This window comes from Bos grunniens, chromosome 11, assembly GCF_055505025.1.
Source record: "Bos grunniens cultivar Pamir isolate PY7600 chromosome 11, Bosgru_T2T1.0, whole genome shotgun sequence".
NCBI lineage: Eukaryota > Metazoa > Chordata > Mammalia > Artiodactyla > Bovidae > Bos > Bos grunniens.
The window spans coordinates 68124418-68130417 of NC_141175.1; the positions used below are offsets into that span (position 1 = coordinate 68124418).

A 6000-nucleotide genomic window follows, 5' to 3' on the forward strand; every position below is an offset into this window, starting at 1 on the left:
GCTAAATATTGCAGGCTATGCTAGACCACATTTTCAAAGAATTGTTTTGGGCTTTTGATCAAGATTGTACATGAGTTTATATGAAGTCCTTTAATATTAAGCAAATAGCAATGATATAAAACAGTATATATAAAAACAGTTGCAACCCCCCCTCAAAATATGCAGTTGGGATCCAGAACAAACTTATTTATGCAGATCAAAAACATAACAGAAACTCAAGTAGTATAAAGCCATGAGCTTTGGTATCTGATACCTTACACTGTCAGTGGTGGCACAAAAAATTATTGGCTTCTGCAGCCTATTGGGCACACAATTCCAAAAAATAAGAAAACACATAATGGTGAATTAGCCTATTGAATCAACAGTCTTTATGTGAAGTTTTCTGTGGAAAACAGAAGATAGAAATGAGAAAATTCATTTTAATGAGTCTAGTGTAATATTGAGATCAAAATGAGATAATAAAAACTTCAGAAAAAATTATATAAAATCTCACCTATGAATTTGAATGGAAAAAGTCTCCCCAAATCCTAATGTATTTAACTGAGCAGTACATAAAAAAATACATTGTGACCAATTGCAGTTGATCCCAGGAAAGCAAGAATGCTTCAGTATTTAAAAAGCTATCAAAATCATATATAATTAATAGAACAAATTAAAAAATCTATATGATTATTTCTGTAGAAGCAGTAAAACACAAATGTAATTTCAGCACTGCTTCATAGATAAAAAAATAAAATCTCCTAGCAGATGAAAGACATAAAATGTGTCACTTCTGTTTTTTAATCCATCCAATACCCATTCCTAAACACTTTTTTCTTACCTACTTCTTACTATCAAGGTGAAAAAGTCAACCATTCACTTTTCTAGTCTCTCTTGTGTAGAAATGGTCATATGACCTAGTTCTGGACAGTGAAGTGAAAAGAGAATTCTGATGGAAGGATTCTAGGAATGACTTTCCTCCCTGGTAAAAGAGATATGCATTCTTTCTTTTACTGACCATGGTTGTAAGTGGATGTGATGCTTGTAATTATGGCATAAGAGAAGACCAAAGACTGTAATCCAGTACCCTGCTCTCAGTGAACTGCTGCCCAGACCTAGACCCACCATGTTGTTGTTCGGTCACTAAGTCATGTCTGACTCTTTGCAACCCCATGGACTGCAGCATGCTGACTCCGCCATCCTTCACTATCTCCAGGAGTTTGCTCTAATTCATGTCCATTGAGTTGGTGATGCTGTCTAACCATTTCATCCTCTGTCACCGGCTTCTCCTTTTGCCTTAAGTCTTTCCCAGCATCATGGTCTTTTCCAATGAGTCAGATCTTCATATCAGGTGGCCAAAGTATTGGAGCTTTAGCATCAGTTCTTCCAGTGAATATTCAGGTTTGATTTCCTTTTAGTTCAGTCACTCATTTGTGTCTGACTCTTTGTAACCCCATGGATTGCAGCATTCCAGGCTTCGCTATCCATCACCAACTCCTGGAGCTTACTCAAACTCATGTCCATTGAGTCAGTGATGCCATCCAACTGTCTTTTCCTCTGTTGTCCGCTTCTCCTCCCTCCTTCAATTTTTCCCAGTATTAGGGTCTTTTCTACTGAGTCAGTTCTTCACATCAGATGGTCAAAGTATTGGAGTTTCAGCATCAGTATTAGTCTTTCCAGTGAATATTCAGGACTGATTTCCTTTAGGATAGACTGGTTGGATCCCCTTGCAGTCCAAGGGACTCTCAAGAGTCTTCTCCAACACCACAGTTCAAAAGCGTCTATTCTTCAGTGCTCAGCTTTCTTTATAGGTCAACTCTCACATCCATACATAACTACTGGAAAAACCATAGCTATATCTAGAAGGACCTTTGTCCAAGTAATGTCTCTTATTTTTAATATGCTGTCTATTTGGTCATAGCTTTTCTTCCAAGGAGCAAGCGTCTTTTAAATTCATTGCTGCAATCACCATCTGCAGTGATTTTGGAGCCCCCCAAAATAAAGTCTGTCACTGTTTCCATTGTTTCCCCATATATTTGCCATGAAGTGATTTGACCAGATGCCATGATCTTAGTTTTCTGAATGTTGGGTTTTAAGCCAACTTTTTCACACTCCTCTTTCACTTTCATCAAGAGGCTTTTTAGTTCCTCTTCACTTTCTGCCATAAGGGTGGTGTCATTTGAATATCTGAGGTTCTTGATATTTCTCCCGGCAATCTTGATTCTAGCTTGTACTTCATCCAGCCTGGCATTTCTCATGATGTACTCTGCATGTAAGTTAAATAAGCAGGGTGACAATATACAACCTTGATGTACTCCTTTCCTGATTTGGAACCAGTCTATTGTTCCATGTCCAGTTCTAACTGTTGCTTCTTGACCGGCATACAGATTTGTCAGGAGGCAGGTCAGGTGGTCTGGTAGTCCCATATTTTGAAGAATTTTCCACAATTTGTTGTGAGCCACACAGTCAAAGGCTTTGGCATAGTCAACAAAACAGAAGTAGATGTTTTTCTGGAACTCTCTTGCTTTATCAGTGATCCAGCAGATGTTGGCAATTTGATCTCTGGTTCCTCTGCCTTTTCTAAAACCAGCTTGAACATCTGGAAATTCACAATTCACATACTGCTGAAGCCCAGCATGGAGAATTTTGAGCATTACTTTACTAGCGTGTGATATGAGTGCAATTGTGTGGTAGTTTGAGCATTCTTTGGCATTGCCTTTCTTTAGGACTGGATGAAAACTGACCTTTTCCAGGCCTGTGGCCACTGCTGAGTTTTCCAAATTTGCTGGCATATTGAATACAGGACTTTCACAGCATCATCTTTTAGGATTTGAAATAGCTCAACTGGAATTCCATCACCTCCATTGGTTTTAGTTACTGTATGAGATAATTAACTGTCTTTTTTGTAAATAACAATGCTAGATACTCTTACTTTCAGCCCCAAGTAGTCCTAACTGATAAAGTAGGAAGCTTCCTTAACCTGAAAAAAGGTATCTATTCAGATTCTTTAGCAGGTATCATACTAGCTGAAAAAAGTTTAGCCTGGAAAAGATATCTCTTCAGATTCTTTAACAAACATGATACTAGTTGAAAAAAGGTTAGCAGTCTCCCACTACATTCTGAAATGAAAAAAATGCCAGACTACAGAAACTAGTCAGTGCTACAAGATAGAGACATAATGTTAAAACATTAGAAAAGAAAAGGAAAAATTGCCAAGAATATGACTGCTTTCATGGAAAACTGGAAAGCATATATAGACAAACTACATAACCAGTAATATAGTTTTGCAAATTTACTGATTTCAAGATCAACTGAAAAAAAGACTATATAGCAACTACTCACCAGTAAAAAGAAATAACATTATATAATACATTTTAGGATTCGACCTAACATAATTTTATACACTTTTCAAAAGGAAATAATTTCAAAGTGTTACTGAAATACTTAAGATGAATAAAAGAAGGTAAGTTTTGGAATCTCATGACTCATCTTAAAGAGACATTGATTTGCCTCGGATTAATACCGGATTTTATATTGTCTGTTCAGTGTCTACTGAAACTTTAAAAGATTTATTGGAGGTCTTTCATAGCTCTTCATAAAATGAATGTGAATTTACAAAGGACCAAAAATGGCTCAGACAATTTTTTTAAATGGAAAATAGACCTTACCTAACTTACTTCCCAGCATAATGATTGTGATTATCTTGTACAGTAGTTGCTTGAGATTAGACAAATAGAAAAATTGGATTTTTTTAGGGAGCTGAAAGTACCTATGTGAATACTTAAATACTTATATTCCAGAGGTGTCACTAAAATTATTGGGAAAGAGTGACCAAGTATGTAAACAGTCTGGGAAAATTAGCTTTCCTGATGAAGACAATTGGATTCCTATTTCACCCTACATAAATAATTAGGTGGATGAAATAATTAGGTTTAGAACTTTAATTAAGAAATGAGTTAAGTTTCAAAACAGCATAAATCTTAAAGGAAATTATTAATGACTTGACTATATTCAAATCAAAAGTTTCTGGTCATCAAGAGACACCATAAAAATTAAAATATAAGCCATACATGAAAGCAAATATCTGAAATATCTAAAAGTATTTGAAATGCATCTAACAAAAAGTTGGGATCTAGAATTAAAAAGGATTCCTACATATAAATAAGACAAACTAATGACACAACAAGTGAATGAACATAGGAGAGGAAGAGGGAACAGAAATGGAAGCATAACCCAGACCCATAAACATATCCTCAATTTCACTTATTATTTGGAGAACTCCATTTAATAGCTATTAAGTTTGAAGAATTAAAATCCACGTTGACAATTCAGTAAGTTGATGAGAGTATGGAACTATATGAACTCTCATTTATGTTGGTGGCAGTAGAATTTAGCATGATTCAACAGTGTCAATGGTGGTCATACCCTTCACGCTGTTTATACACCCTGGGGAGATTTTGCTGACACAGGTTTAAAAAAGATGTCCTTGGCAATATTGCTTGTCATAGGAAAGACTGAAAATGATTTAAATATCCATTAACAAGAAAACATAAATGTTGTTACTTTACAATAGAATATTTACCTCATGTTACTCAAATGAATGAACTACAGCTTCACAGTTACACTTCAAAATCATCACATGAAGCAAAAAATTCAAGTTTCTGATGAGGTGCATTTTTATAAAGTTTGAAAAAAGAAACTCTTCTACATAATATGTATTCATACATGCACAAGTAGTCATAGATAATGTGCACGGGAATGATGAATACCAGATTTCAAGACTGTTATCTCTGGGGAAAAAGAAGGGAAGAGGATGAAAAAGACATGCTTTGGGGCTTCATGAAATAATATTTTTTAAGCTGAGGGCCTGTTATGTACATGTTAATTTTGTTACTTTTATGATTTTTGTATACCGTAACAATTTCATAATCCTATCCTATCATCCATTGATCTGTACACTATGTATCATTCATGTATCTATCATCTGTTTCTTTACCAGTAATCATCTGTCATCTGCTTATCTGAAGCCTGCACAGTAAAGTGGATAGTAGATCTGTAAGTATTCTTGTTACTTTGCTGCTATTTTCTAAAAGGTTATACTTGCTAGTGTGTGGATAGTGGATCAGAATAGGTAAGAGGCAGTGTGAGACACCATTGAGTTTTATTGCAGGAGCAGATGGAAGAAAATAGTGAGTCTGAAAACCATTTAGGAAGTGGAATGGATACTTGTGAGACAACTTGAAAGTGAAAATTTAGGAAAAGGCTGATGCAAAGATGGTTCTAATGTTTCTATCATGAGCCTTCTAATGGACAATAAGATGACTTCTATTGCTAGAAAATACATGCAGAAAGCATGATGTTGGTGGTTGGGGGTGAAGTAATTTTAATATTTAAAATTTATGTTTGTTGCAACATTTCTTGAGGTGTTGTATATCCTAAAAAATGCATCCTGGAGCCTTTGCCAGAAGGAATTTTCTGATATGGCTTGCTTCCTTTTGAAAACTCCAAGTTAAAATGTTCTGTTTAAAAAAGTAGATCATTTAGATGGCCTATTCGCAGTTTTTACAGAACTGGCTGGCGTGAGGTGATTTAGGAAATATATATTTCTTGGTCCTACTTGCGGACAGTATGGGCTTTGGACTATAGAAATGCTGATTGGATTGAATAGTCTGCTGCTGAGAATCACCTGTCAGGGAAGGGATGTTACCTAAAGATGCCAGCTGGAGACTGCACCGTATACTGAGCTGTATCCTGGAGAGGGCCCTGAAAAGCCCATTGTGTAAGGCTTTCACTGCTCATAAGAACTCCGGTGAAAAATGTGTGTTGCTGCACTTTTTAACCCAGCATGACTTTTGTGAATGTTGCTAATTGATCAGAACTTGCTGCATATTGCTTTGTGGTCATTTCTAGTTCTAGATATTGGATCTTTTTAAAAAATTGTTATACTTTTCAGCAATGGTAGGGAGTCACAGAAACAGTTCATCCTAACCTTCATAACCCAAAGTTATGTACAATTTTACC

General features: G+C 35.8%; 1 long non-coding RNA gene across 2 annotated transcripts in view; it reads left to right on the forward strand.

Annotated features, from left to right (window-relative positions):
• The window catches only part of LOC147363279 (uncharacterized), a 64490-nt gene extending 59453 nt beyond the window's left edge, over window positions 1-5037 (forward strand). For both annotated transcript variants that reach the window (XR_015135939.1, XR_015135941.1), the window contains exon 3: window positions 4979-5037. This is a non-coding gene — a long non-coding RNA (uncharacterized LOC147363279). The remainder of the gene's footprint in view (window positions 1-4978) is intronic.
• The last annotated feature ends 963 nt before the right edge of the window (window positions 5038-6000 follow it).